This window comes from Leptonychotes weddellii, chromosome 3, assembly GCF_054177405.1.
Source record: "Leptonychotes weddellii isolate Sample4059 chromosome 3, ASM5417740v2, whole genome shotgun sequence".
Classification (NCBI taxonomy): domain Eukaryota; kingdom Metazoa; phylum Chordata; class Mammalia; order Carnivora; family Phocidae; genus Leptonychotes; species Leptonychotes weddellii.
Window position 1 is genome coordinate 173876258 of NC_138371.1, and position 15190 is coordinate 173891447.

General features: G+C 46.7%; 1 long non-coding RNA gene across 1 annotated transcript in view; it reads right to left on the reverse strand.

Moving 5' to 3' along the window:
- Nucleotides 1–10138: 10138 nt before the first annotated feature.
- Nucleotides 10139–15190, reverse strand: part of LOC145720710 (uncharacterized) — a 13177-nt gene continuing 8125 nt past the window's right edge. The window contains exon 6 of the long non-coding RNA XR_014143911.1: nucleotides 10139–10224. This is a non-coding gene — a long non-coding RNA (uncharacterized LOC145720710). The remainder of the gene's footprint in view (nucleotides 10225–15190) is intronic.

Genomic DNA, 15190 nt, shown 5'->3' on the forward strand with positions numbered 1-15190 from the left:
TGCGGTTGGGGGCTACAGGTGGGCTCCATAACTAGAGTGTCAGATGCAGATCAGGGCAGTGGGAGCCTTCAGGTGCCAGAGAGGCAGGGTCCAAAGAGCAGGCAAAGAAGTCCGGATCTCACCCTATGGACAAGGAGCACACATTGAAATACTTCAAGTTGAAGGAAGGGGATGATATCTGCATGACTTAAAAACTCCCCCAGCCACAGAATGAAAGATGATTCCAGGAAGCAGGACTGTGGGCTGGAAGACCACCGTGTGCCCAGCACAAGAAGAAATGAGAGGGAGTAGAAGCACATGCAGAAACATTTGTAACTGGAGCCAAGTGGTGCTTTAAGGCTGTATCTTGACCTGGTAGATTCTGAGTTGATGTAATACTTGAATGTAGTGTAAACATTTGTGGCAAGGAAATTGAGGGAGAAACTAATTTACGTTTGTTTTTCTCTGTTACGGGTATAAATTTAAGGTGTTTTTCCCTCCCCTAGGGCCTCCCTGGTCTAAGGGTGTCAATAATGACTGTGCTTTAGGGTCAGTTGGGACTCATCCAAAAGACCCTCACCCTTCACTCAGGCATGGGATTTGGAAGGATGTGCTACTTGAGGAGAGCTGGGATCTGAGCAGTGCTGGTCCCAACACGGGGATGGAAGGAGGGAGCAGCGGTAGAAGATGCCAGAATGCTTGCCATCTGCATGCCGCTCCCTTCCCCCAGCAGCCTAAGAAAGGCAGACCCTCCGAGGAAGCATCAGGCATAGATTTGGCTAGAAGCAGATGGAGAGATTGAAGGAGCCTGAAGAATGAGGGTCTCGGGAATACCAGGGAGATAGCCCCTCACCCGGGCTTGGTGCCCAGGAAACGGAAGCCCCTGCCTCTCTTGCCTTGTGTGGAGCAACTCAAGGCTCACCTGGAAGAGCCAAGGGCCCCAAGACCATGAGCCACCAAGGTCCCTAGGCCTAACCAACATGGGTCACTTTGGGAACCAAATCCGTATCATTTCTCTTGTATTTACTTGTGTTTTCCTCACCCTTCTGCAGCCCTCCCATTGGTGAGTGGGGTAGAGGGAAGGATTCTGTGAACAGAAGGCTGTGTAGGTATGTCCGCAAATGACCCTGTAATCAGTACTGACTTCTCCATTCTGGATTCTCAGCCCTTTGTACCGTTCTAAGTAATGATGCTCATTTTGTTCCACATGTTGGGAACCGCTGAGGACCCGGCCTCTGCACATTCTCCAGACTTCTCACCATGGGCTTTCTTATTCCTGGCTTTTTCCAGTGTCCCTTTGGAGAAGGTCACCACCACCACCCCCCCTCGGGACTGGAAATGCAATGCAACACTGTATGGCAGGTAAGCAAGGCCCGCAAACTATCTACATTCGAAACCTAGCCATGTCATTGACTAGCATGTTGCCTTAGGTAAGTTACTCAGGCCCTTTTGCCTTAATTTCTTCACCTTCAAACTAGATAAAATACTAGTTTTTCCTTCCTTGGCTTGTTGTCAGGAAAAAGGACATAATGCATGCCAAGCTCTTACCCCAACACCTGCCCATGGATATAGGCAATGTAAAGAAGCAGTTATCCATTATCCGTAAAGGGAGTGCTCTGCCCATGTCAGCAAGGACTCGTGCCTCTTGGGGTCCCTGGTGCATCGCTCCCCGCCCCCCATCAAGAACGAATTCCGTTCCCAGCCAGAGGCCTCAGTGCCCTACCCGGGAAAACAGATGCGAAGGGTTGGAGCAAAACCCCACAATAGTTTCAGTTCCTGGATCCCAGTCTGCGCAAAGACAGCATCTACAGTTAGGACCCTTAGACTCCAAGGAATAAAGCTGACCGAGGGATCCGAGAAGGTATGTCGAGTGCTAGTTCCAGAATCTACCAGAAACAGCCGAGAACTCTCTGAGGCACACCTCGGGGATGCAGGGGACCTGCCTCCTGGCCCGACTAGACTCTTTTCTCACTTTGTTCCTCAGAAGAGCTTGGGTTTCATTGGCGGTTCCCTGTTTTGTGGGCCAGGAGCTCTGCCACGGATTTTCTGAAGAGGGAAGTGAATGCTCTCTCCGTCAATCTGAAACTGTTTGGTGGGAGGTTATTTTTCCCCTCCTTTGCTCCTTTCTTCTTTATTAAAGCTGACAAATGGGGAAGAAAATGAAAAAGAAAAGAACAAACCCAGTATCACAGGATGCTGGGAAAATAGCTTCTATTTATAGCCTGGTACATTTTCAGACATGTAAACACCTCTGTTAATCGCGGCCCCTGCAGCTAGACCCTGGGGATTGTTGAACTGCCCTGGAAAGCTGCTAACCATATATGGCAGAGCCAGGAAAGGCTTGACGGGGCTAATTGTGCTCCAAGTTGTTTTCAGAAACAGTGGGGAAGAAGGTCTGCGTCCCGCCTGCCCGGCCCAGCAACACAGGGCCACAGGGGCCTCGGTCCTCTCTCGGAAAAAGCAGAATCTTGGCACACACAGAAGCTCTGGCAGGCTATAATCAAGAACGGCCTGGCCAAAGCACTTCTAATGGGACAAATCTAGCTGACAACATAATAGCGGAAATCCCCACGCTGAGTGGCAGCTCAGCACAAACTAGCTGTGTGATGCCCAACAGCTCAGTCTGCTCATCGAGGAGCTAGAACCAGGCAGACGCCTCACCAGGTAAGTATGAGAACTCGAAGCAAAGAGTCAGGTGTCGTGCAGCTCCCAGAGGAGTGGCGACCTTGGTGTCCAGTGGTCTGGACAGGCTCTGTGCAAAAAGGGACACCTCAGTTCAGGCTTGAAGGACACTTCGAAGAAACCAGGAGGCAAAAGACAGGGTTCTCCCCATCGACTGACTCCACGGGCAAAATCAAAGTACATAGAAATAGCATCTTTTTAGAAGTAGTATAGAGCATATTTCCTGCTATTCTTTCCAACCAGTGAGAGAAGTTCATCCGTCGTACTTTCTGGATGCACCGGGGGAAAATATCTGAGCCACTTTTGATGCTGAGCCTAAATGCAATAATGAGCAAACCATGAATTTTTTTGAATCCAGAGTTAAAACCACAGTTTTCCAAAAGTCTTATTTATATGGAAAAAAGTAAACATTTGTTTAATTTACTTTTGGTCCAAGAAATAGAGACATGATTTGGGCATAGATAAATCTGGTGAAAGAGGTGGTTCTTCCTGATACTTGATGTGACCAACAGCGGTGTTAATGTGTTCATGGTAAGGCGTCAATGTATGCAATCATGTTCGTGTTCTCAAGGAGTCATTTCTGACTGGGTTCCTAACATTCTTTTTAAACAGTCTCTATGAAAGGAGATTTAGAGATTGGAAAGTGAAGTGAGGCTCACTTGCTTTTTAACTGTGTTAACTGCAGATTCATGCACAATTGTAAGAAACGATATGGAGAAAGCCCATCGGGAACCCTTCACCCACTGGCCCCAGTGGTCACATTTTCAGAGTACAGAACCTCAAGGAAAATGTTGATGTTAATCGTTGATTCAAAGGCAGCAGGACCACCTCAAAATCCTGCCTCCTTTCCTGGCTGCAGCCCCGAAGGTCAAACATGGTGTTTCCAGAACTTATCCTAAGGATTTGAATCTCTCAACACGCAAAATCTCCAAAAAAGAATAGTGCTTTAAAACTCTACGTGTTATGATAACACAATTTCAAAGAACATCTTCCCAAAGGGGAAAGCGAGAGAATGGAGCGTGAGGACTCCAGAAGGACATGGGATGTTGAGGCTGGGCATCAGGAAGGTGGCTCTCTTTCTTTCCCACATCTTTCCCCGGGGTTGAGCTGGCTCAGTGGGGGAGCTTCAGTCTGGATGCGGATAACCTTATCCACCTTCTGGCCCCCTCGCTTGGCTACTTTGGCCTTCATATCATACTTTACCCTCCTTTGCACTATATTCTCATCTCAAAATGGGCATATTACTATAGAGCGATAAATTAAGAATGGAGAAACTGAGAAGAAGGACTCAGGCTGTCCTCAGAGGAAGCCCTTCATGGTTTTATCTTCTTGGCAAGTAATGCTGATGTGGGGTTATCTGGCCCCTGTCCAATAAAGAGTGTAAGCGAGTGGTTCACAAAAGAGAAAATACAAATGACTGGCTGACATATGGGAAAATGACCTCGCCAGACCTTAAAAATGAGATAAGTATTGACTTCTGCCTGTAACATCATAAAAGCTCTCTGTCATCGGGAGACAGAGACTTCCAGCCGCTGGGGATCTGTACAGTGGTGTATATGTGCAATTTGCTCAACCACGCTTTGAATGTGCTTTCAAATGTGCCTTGGAAATGTGCTTTGAATGTGCCTTGGAAATGTTGTTTGTGAGAGTTTCCTAGAAAATGGGGAAACACTTGTTCTGTGTAAATGGATATTTGAACAGACCAAAAGACCGGTAGAACTCTAACAAGATGTCAATGTGGGTTATCTCTGAGTCTTAGGGTTATACATTTTTTCCTTCATCGTGCCTTATTCTATTTTCTGAATTTGCTATAAATAGCATATGTTTGGACGCATAGAAAAAAATGAAATGATCTCAGTGGCATGGCTCTAAGTGTTCCAACCTCCTCGCTTGTCTGTCACAGGGCTTCCATGGGATACCATCCCTGTGTCCCACCAGAGTGTGTGAATCAATTCCTGTGCTTATCGGTGGAACAGTCTGGTAAACATTATCCACAGTTAAAATAATCAAGAGCACCATTTTCACTTTTTTGTTTTATTGGATGATATTGTCCCCCATCGCTTTGCTAACATAGAAATTTGGAAAGTAGATTTAGAGATTGGAAAGTGAGGTGAGGCTCACTTGCTTTTTAACAGTATTAACTGCAGATTCATGCACAATTGTAAGAAACAATACAGAGAGAGCCCATCAGGTACCCTTCACCCACTGGCCCCAGTGGTCACATTTTCAAAACTATAGTACAGAACCACAAGGAGGGTGTTGATGTTGATACAACCCACCGATCTTACTCAGATTTCCTCAGCTTTACTTGCACGTGTGTGTTCTCAGTTCTACACAATTTCATCACATGCACACATTGGTTTATCCTCCACCATACTCTGGACACAGGCCCCCCACCATCACCACAAGAACTCTCCTGCTGCCCCCTGAGAACATGTTTTTCACTCTCAAATTGTTGGTCATATGACCTACCACTAGCCAGCTTGGGCACTCGCCTTGGGGTTCCTGTTTTATACTATTCATTTGACTTTTACAGTCAGAACTTGTCAGGTGAATAAGGCCCTGGTGTCCAGCATCCTAAAACATGGAAATTACTATCACAGGAAAAGATCATTGGGGGGTGGGGGTGAGGGGGTCCGCTTCCCACCATGGCTGTAACCACATACAGTGGAATAGACTCTGAATTTATGAAGGCATCAGAAAATGGTGCTTTAGCTCAGGACATTCTCCCTCTCAAAGAAGCTGGAAGAATTTTTTTAAATGTCTATTTATTAGGCTGAGTTTTATAAAATTATCTAAGCAGAATAAATAAGCTCTGCAGTAATCTGAATGAGTCCAACCAGGAGTCCATTGGCTCTCGCTAGTGCGAGTACTTCCTGATGTGGAAAGAGTGCTCTCCAGGAAGGGAGAGGAAGTAGACCCTCCTCTTTCTCTAAAGCTTCCAACCACTTTGGACCAGGAGCATGCCCAGCCATGCTGGGCAAGAAAGACAGCTATTGGACAGAACGCATCACCCAGAAGTTCCTGAGCTACCAGCAAGTAGCAGGTGTGCAGGCCCTGGGTGGAAAGCTCAAGGGAAGAGCAGGCAAAGGGCAAAATTTCTCGGAAGTCATTGAGCCAGGAGCTGAGCCAGACACGTCCCCCTCCTGTGTGGTGGAAGAGGGGCACGTGTCATTAGAGATCTTCACTACCCAAGGACAGCCAGCCCTGCCAATTCTGGAGTTTCTGACTCATCTGTGAATCCAGAAACCCTGATCCCTGGGTCAAATGTGAGTCACTTAATTGACCACTGTTGACCGTGACTGCTGTAATGAGCACACATGGCCGTAGGGAAATGCAAAATGGGACAGCCTCAGCAAACAGCGGTACCAACACAACATGGCAGCCTAACCGTCTTTAGTGTATATTAGGCTAATTATCACTTTTTAAAACATAATAAAAATAATTGTTATACATAAGGGTACAACATCTAAAGCTCTAGAAGGGGTTAGCTCCCACAGAGCACCCCAAGCTCCCAGAAAATGCCAAGTGTGGGAAGCTAAGGTATCCCACCGTGCCCTTCCATGCTGGAGAGCGTAACAGTGGTGTGTTCCCGTGGTGTATCAGTCCACTAGGGCTGCCATAACAGAACACCACCCACCATTGCTTAAACAACAGGAACTTCTTTTCTCACGGTTCTGGAGGCTGGAAGTCTAAGACCAAGGTGCTGGTGGGATTCGTCTCTGCTGAGAACCCTTCTTGGCTCCAGATGGCCGCCTTCTCCTACATCCTCATGTGGCCTTTCCTCTGTGCACATACATTGAGAGAGCTCTGGTGTTTCTTCCTCTCCTTCCAAGGGCCCCAGTCCTATGAGATCAGGGCTGCATCCTTATGACCTCATTTAATTACCTCCTTAAAGACCTGTCTCCAAATACAGTCACCTTGGGCACTAGGACTTCAACATCTGGGGAGGCTCATGAGAGATGGCTGGGAGATCGTAGGTACTGACTAGCTTAGAAGATTTGCCCAAGTATCATCTGTTTTTAATAAGATTTATTTATTTACTTACTTACTTATTTGAGAGAAAGTGTGTGTGAGCGAGGCCCGAGCAGAGGGAGAGAGAATCTCAAGCAGACTCCCAGCTGAGTGCAGAGTCAGACACGGGGCTCAATCTCATGACCTTGAGATCATAACCCGAGTGGAGATCAAGAGTCGGCTGCTTAATCAACTGAATCACCCAGGCACCTGCCCACCTCTCCCCACCCCCCGCCACTGCCATGTATCATCTTAAAGCCCCCAGCACATTCCTCACTCTCAGAGGTCTAGCTTCTGGAGGAAAAGCCAAGTGTTCAGAGGGATTGGAGAACAGCAAATCCTAGGGACATCTCCACACTGAATGAAGGTAAACAGGAACTTAGACCCCTCCTCTTCCAGCACCCCTGCCCATGTCCAAACGCCCCAGGAGCCTGACTAGAGAGGTGGCGTCAAGGTGTTGTTACAGCTGTGCGTGTTACATTGATAAAGTGTGCAAATATGCCTTTAACCTCTCCCTCCCCGACCACCAGAACGCAGCTAGGATTCGTACTTATTCCAGCTTTGTTTCCATGGGACACCTAGGATCTGCAACCACGTGTGCCTGCCTTACCCATGACTTCTGGCTTCTGCAACTCTTTTCCTTTTGGACTTTCCTTTAGGGAATCAGGAGGGAGAGGGGGTAAATCAAGTGGGTATCTTAAGCGATCTATTTTGGGTGAAAAGCAGATAAAATCAGATCAAATATCTACTGAGTTTAGATGTCAGAACTTAAGGGGGCTCTGTCTTCTCCCTCCCCACCACCCCACAACCAAGAACAAAGCTCTACTATGGCACTTTCTGTGCTGTTTTATAAGTTTCTTTCCTTATCTGTGGCCATCACAACCCTGTGAGCTTCTTTACAGCAAGAATTGGATCTTGAGTATTTTTCTAGCATCTTAAATATCTCTATCACCTATAATAGTTCAGGCCATATAGTCAGCATACAACCAAAAATTTACCAAATTAGAATTAAGTAAATTCTTAAAGAGACAACATTAGCTTTCCTTTAATAGTGTTGGTCAAAAATTGGAAAGCATGATCCAAGACACTTTCCTAACTTTCAGATGATCATAGAATAGGTCCTAAAGTATTATTAGTACAATAAGCATTATTAGCACCTGTTATATGCAAGACATTATGCTAAATACTGTGAGAGATACAAACAAAAATAAGAAAAGATCCCTGTTTCCAAAGTGCTTAAGGAAAAGGAAAAGAAAGAATATGTGCGTGGGTATTTGTGCTCCATACAAAACTTCAAAATCACTGCTTAGATGGAATGCTCCCAGTGCTGCTGAGCATCCATGACAACCGTCGGCCTCTGTCCACCAACGGGTGCAGCATGAGTAAGCAAAAGTCAGATCTACTTCCTCCTTTTCATCCTTTCTTCTAAACGGAGAAGATTGAAACTCTAGTGTTGAAGATTCGATGCTAAAACTAGGAAAACCGGGCTTTGACGTGCGTGGATTGAACACTGGATGGGCGTTACCAGTATACCCTCCCATGCCCACTTCCCACGATTCCGTTTCTCCTTACGGATGCTACACAGATTTTCACCCATCATGCACCCCTGCTCCACACAGCCCACAGCCCCTGGGAAGGCTGAGTTTTCCCCATGTTCGAAGGCAGTCAGGGCAGTGCCTCTCCTTCCCCAGCCACGGCGTCTGCTCATTTGATGGGCGGTCACTCAAGGTGCCTATCAGGAGTATGCTTTGGAGCTATAGGGTGGAAATGCCCCTCTGTCTGTAGGTTGTCTTGCGCCATTCCCAGAAAACAAGGGAACCACCTTCCGGATGAAGTGTAACCCCAGAAGGCAGAGCTTGACCAGAATCTCAGTGGTGTTATCTGGTGTCTCAATCAACCAACGCGAGCCTCACCACCCCTCCACCTCCAGCTTCCTGGGATCAAAACGAGAATCACCTCCAATGCTTAACCAGTTCGATTGGGCTTCTCTGTTACTTGTAAACCTAGAGTCCTAACTGATATGCACTCTATGGGAGGAAAGTCCCAAGAGAGGCATATCATTTTGTATAATTTCCTTCAAAAACTGAGTCTTTGGAAGGACAATGGTGCTGAGAGGCCTCCACTTGAGGCTTCTCGTCAGTGAAGAATGGCGAGGACTTGACATGTGAAGAATCCAATGATCTGGGACTTATTGTTGGAAGACTTAATCTTGAAAAGTTGAGCTTCGGATTCCTAAGCTGCAAAGTTGGGGTGTGATAGGAGGCCTCCACCCAACGATGAAGGTGGTTGGCTTGGATAAAGTATGAGGTACAAGGGACATGTTAAGGACCCGGGGCCAATATTCACTTAAATGGAATAATGAAAGATAAAACCAACTTAACCATTTACATAAAATTATTGTTATATTTGGCAGATCATCAATAACTTCGACAAATGTCCCACGTAAGCTAGAGCTGTGGCTGCCAGTACAAGGATCACATCTCACTCCTCAACACAGGGGTAAGGTGCAAGACCTCCCAGCGGAACCCCTTTCAGAAAGGTGGTTGAACGGCCCCCGCCTCCACTACTTCCCCTCTCTGTGTATTTTTTTAGATCACAAATAAATCAAAGTTCAAGGTCACAACTACATTATTCAGTCTGACATCTAAGTAAGGCAGGAAGCAATGAAAACTAGGAATTGTCCTTTTATGGAGGTATGTTTCCACTTGGTAAACATTTTTGGACATGGAAGCCACAGAGTTCATGGAGAAGAATGTAGAAGATGTGAATTTGCTTTGACAGTGTGTTTTCTGTGTTCTTGGCGTTCAGTGTCTCTCGTCCTGAATGTTTGATCTTGTTTCACCACTGATGCCGAACGATTAACTCAGAAAGATAAGATGCAAGAATATGATGAGGGCTGTTTTGTCCCCCCCTACATGTGTACATTTCTTTTTGCTTCAAAGGGAATTACGGCACGCACGGGAAGGGGCAAATGCGCTCCCTGGCGTCCCAAGTAAGATTACATACAACTAAATCACAAAGACATTAAAGTAATAAATCTTCCTTTGTGTGGAAACCAAACCAATCACACAGCTGAGATCCCCGGAGAAGGCAGGGTGGAGGGGAGGGGAGGAGTGGAGGGGAGGGGTGGAGGGGAGGATGAAGGGAGAAAGGAGAAGTTTGATGGAGGACATTAATTTTTTTCCCTTGACCAAAAAAAAAAAAAGGCCATAAACCTGCCGTTTCCTCTATTCTCATTCATTGCTGATCATTAAATTCTATTGCAAAAGTGTGTCCCTTGGGTGAGTCTGCCTCAAAACTAAAAATTACACGGATAAGATGATGCAAATTCAGAGTCTGAAAGATAAAGTTCCCAAAATGAGATCTCAAATTTATTGACGACAATCTTCCACAAAAGTGAAAATGTAATGGGAAGAGGGAAGAATTTTAATTACTTCATGTACAGTGTATATCATTTTAAAAAGACGCATGTTTGCTTTCAGGTGTTGTCATACGGAAAAGAGAAAAGTCCTCCTTGTGGTAGAAACCTACTCATTTCATATCTTTTTCCTAAAAAAAAAAAAGAAGACAGAAAGTAAACAAATTGAGGTAGAAAATTTTAACAACCAAGCCCTGGATATTAACCCCAAATGGAACCATGGCAACATGGTAACTCGCCACTTTAAGAGGAAACCGTCAGTGCTGAAATACGGGCAGCCTCTCTCCTGGGTCACGTAAAACATCTTCCGACAAATCGAGGCAGTGGGGAGAGCAGGACTGTGCACCCCTCGAAGCCAGCACCAGCCTGTCGGGGCTTTGTCAGACCCCAGCTTCACATGGGATGCATCAGAGGGCGTCCCAACAGCAGGGTAGTCGGGGAAAGCTGTCATCTGCACACATCACCCATGTTCAGTATTTTCTCCCAATTGTTAGCAACTAGAACTTCCCGACAACACATCTCCAGTGTGTTCACCTACCATTCATCATTGCAAATGCATTTTGATGCTAAACAAAACACAAATACAAAGCCAGTTTATTGCTCTCCCCTCCCCCAGGAAATTCTAAAGGCAAAAATGTTCTCTTGATGATTGTTCACTTTCTTTATTCTTTATTTTTTATTCTTTATACACAGATAAAGAGAAATTAGGTTTCTAAGTGTATGCCGTGTCAAGAAAAAGAGCTTGTTTAGAACTTAAAAAAAAAAAAAGGAAAGGAACAATAAACAGCTAGCGTCTGAGACCTTCCCAATATTCAAGATTAAAAGATGTTAGAACCCTGTTAGTAATAGTAAGACACTCAGGTTTTGTGAGTTCAAGTCAAATAATTTGACATTGGCGCTTGGGGGATATTAATATTCACAACATGCCAAGAAATGTGGTATGTGGTGTCCCTTGACTGCTTTTAAGGGAACAGATTTTTATATATATATATATATATATATATATATATATATATATTCATTCACATGTAAGCTTAGCTGTATATTTAAGGCCACAATAAATTAAACTCAGTGCTTTGATACATGAACCACATTCATCTGAGGTTTCTAGGAATTGAATTTAAATCAAATATTGCATAAAAAGTGGCAGAATTCCATTCCAAACCCTTCTCTCATCAAGCTTTATTTTTACAAAATCGAGTGCGAATATTTACTATGTTTTATAAAGTTCAAAGGATCTTGAGTAGACAGAGCCTTTGGATAAACCGCTTCATTTACCTCACTCAGTTCTACGAGAAAATTCTGAGTCTATCCAAGGGATATATTCGTTGGTCAATTAACTGTTTCAGTCTTAAAATTCCATTTAAAGTACAATTTACAACATTCTAAAGATAGGGCGGCCACGCATGCCAGGTCATGCTGTTTTCTGGGCATCTGTTGGGCCCAGCACTCTCAAAAGTGTATTGGTTTGGAAGATAAACATGCAGGTTACTCTAGAATGTCCACTTAGTGGGACACAGGCAACAAGAGAGAGAGGAGGTCCACCAGAGGCAAAAAGCTCGGGGTTCACAGAGCAGTCCCCGACGAATGCCCAGGGTCCGCCCACTGAAACAGGTGTTTACACGAGCACAGGAAGAGGGAAGGCTCGGGGAAGGACGCAGCTCTGCAGACAGCCTGAGATGTAGCTTCGCTCTACAAGGCTGAGCATTAGAACGAATTTGCAGTTAACGTTGATCCAAGTAGTGCTGCGAATTTAGGTCATTGCCAAGCCAAGATGCAGCTACCTGCCATACTTCCATCCACAGAGCCACACACAGAAGAGTCTGTGGCTCAGGCATCCGTGGCTCAGTCAGTTAAGCATCTGACTCTTGATTTCAGCTCAGGTCATGATCTCAGGGCCGTGAGATCGAGCCCCGCATCAAGCTCTGCGCTGGGCATGGAGCCTACTTAAGATTCTCTCTCTCTCTCTCTGCCTCCGCCCATCCCCCCTCAAAAAAAAAAAAAAAAGATTCCAGGGCCCCCTGGGAAGTGAGGGCCTCGAACGGCTCTGACCACACGCACCATGTGCCCGGCCTCACTACACCGCAGACAAGTTCCAGGCACACGGACACTCAGGGAACTGAGTGGAAATCACGATGTCCTGGTCAGAGGGATCTGGACAGTATTAGACGAGCATTGTTATGGGAGGACACCTGAAATATCTATTTTGAGGCTTTTTCAAGGGTTGACTTAGAAAGATTTTTCTAAATAATATGTAAATAAAATTGACAGATGACCTTGTAAATCACACTGACCCTCACGTGTGTACACACTCCACTCAAGCAGGCTAACTCTCTAGACAGACAGGCGGACACACACACACAAAGGTCTGTAGTTTCACTTACAAGGAAGAGTAATGGACTTAAAAATAATTGAGGGGAGAATTTACTGAGCTGATGTGAGAAAATCAGATTTCTTCCCTGAAATACATTTACCTTGTATGAGGGTGACCGGTTGGCAGGAAGTACCCGGTTCCATTGGAACAGGAACCCCAAAGAGCTCACCTAGTAAAAATGGACACAGCACTTCTCTCTCTCGACCCAGACAGCTCCAAATCCATCCCCATGCACGCACACGCACATACGCACACACACTTCCTGGGCTCAAGTGTCCACTACGGTCCTGGCCAAACGTGCACGTGCTCCTCACTAGACGCGGGAGTCCTGATGACTCAGGGCAAGTGGGGGCTCTCCGTGGGCAAAGACATTGTGCTAGATTTAAAATTAGGGAAATAACACCTCCAGGATCAGCCCCATAAATATGCTCCTTTCTTGAGTCATTGGGTGAGTCAAGTGCCATCTAAATTCTCCAGCGCAGTTAAAAAATAAGCTGGCCCACCTTCTGTTCTACAAAAGAACTGTAAGTTTCCCCAAATAGAATAAAGTCTCGCTAAGTGAGCCACAGAGCTCCTGTCTGGTTGCAGCTGCGTCTCGAAGTTTGAGAGGAAAGAAGAAAAGCCAAGGATATTCAAAATCCATTCCATCCTCGAGTCTCATAAGAATTTAGATGTTTAAACCGCTCTAAGTTGACGAAAACGGTAGTTCTTCATACACATAAATACAAATACATGTCCAGCTCCCCTGATCTGTACCTGTTAAAAAAAGAAACTATGGAAACCGAGAGAAGTCTCAATGGGATGATGGAGGGAGCAGCGCTGACAGAATATTTCTTAACATCCTTGTTTATAGAAGCACGAAAGCCAGTGTTTCCAGGACATCCGTGCTGTCCTCACTCAGTCCTTTAGAACAAGGTGCAGGAGCTGCGGCCGGTGAGGTCCTGGCTCTGCCAAAGCCACTGGGAAATCAGCGCGGGGGGGCTCAGCCGGGGGCCCCGAGTCACGGGCTGGCCACGCTCAGAGTCTGCGCCCGCACGTCCAGCACAGCGGGGAGCAGCTCCCACCGACACACCTCACGGAAACCGCTCCATGGTATCCCCACCCCCGGTTCCAGAGACCAGAAGGGAGTCTGGCAGCCCGACCCCCCCAGCCCAGGGGCCCTGCTCGAGTCCTACAGAGCATGCGGGGGGCCGCTCCCTTCCACCTCAACGGGACAACGGCGGCTGGGACGCAGACGTCTGCGGGACACTCACAAGTCCAAGGGGCGTGTGATATTATTTTGTAGTTTTTTATTGAAATTCCATTTGTATTATAGTTTCAGGGGTATAATGTAGTGATTCATCAGTTGCATACAACACCTAGTGCTCATTCCATCACGGGCCCTCCTTAATGCCCATCCCCCAGTTACCCATCTCCCATCCCCCTCCCCTCCGCTCCAGTGACCCTCAGCTTGTTCCCTAGAGTCAAAGGTCTCTGATGGGTTGAGATGTGTGATTTTAAACCCCTCCTGGTCTGAGAAAGCTTTCATTCGTCTGCCCTCAGCCTCTGCCTCCCAAACCAGGCCAGTGAAGCTCCCCAGAACTCCCCCCCGTAAAGTGCCCCTGGGGGACTTGTGTCCTTCACGGCTGCCTCAGAAAGAAAGGGAGCGTGCTCAGCAGGAACAGAGCTCCTGGGTCAGACCACGGGGGAGCTAGCATGGGCCAGCAGCCCCAGGAGCCCACACTTGGGCCACTCATCCACCCCATTCGCCCTGCACTCCTACCGCATGGACCTCCCTGTCCATGAGGACAGCAGCCGGGGCTGCCCTGCTCCCTGAGCTTGCCCACAGGAGACGGCGCTGGGCTGCTGGCCGGAGGCTGGGATTCACCCCACAGCCTCAGGATGTGTCCACGAACATTTCTCCTCCTATGAGCAGTCTACCCCTGAAAGGACAAGTGGCCTCCTCATTCCTCGGCCTCACCAGGGAGGATAGCGGCCACTCTAAGCCTTGCAAACACTGTACTTGGGACCGTTGGTCCCTGGAGAGCCCCAACTTCGGTACCAGACCAGCCTCTTGCCCCACTCTCTCCGCTGGCTTAGAAACATTCTGGAATAGCCCATCCATGTGCGCTTACACACACTGTCTGCATTCTTAAAGGATGAGCAAGTCCCATTAGCCACAGAGCGGGAGGTGTGCTACGGAAACATCATAGATGAGCTGTTAAGTGTCCACAAAGTCCCAAAAACTACAAGTGTGAGAAACAGTGGAAAATGTGTGTTTGCAATAGTAAAACTGAGGCTTCTCCTCTATTCCCCGGCCCTCCGTGTTTGCCCCAGGCCACCAGGAGAGTGGGAGCAAAATTTTAGAGCTGCCCTTCTATTCCCCACCTCCTCCCTGAGGGAAATACCTTAGGACTTCTTCATCAAAACACAAAAATGGGGCTAATTCCTTAATTCTTACCTTTTTAGCAGGGATTTTTTTAATCGAGTTTATGTCTGAGCACAGTGACCACATGCTTTTTCATTTTGTATGTTTAAGAAAATTATAGGGCGCCTGGGTGGCTCAGTTGGTTAAGCGACTGCCTTCAGCTCAGGTCATGATCCCAGGGTCCTGGGATCGAGTCCCGCATCGGGCTCCCTGCTCTGCGGGGAGCCTGCTTCTCCCTCTCCCACTCCCCCTGCTTGTGTTCCCTCTCTCGCTGTGTCTCTCTCTGTCAAATAAATAAATAAAATCTTTAAAAAAA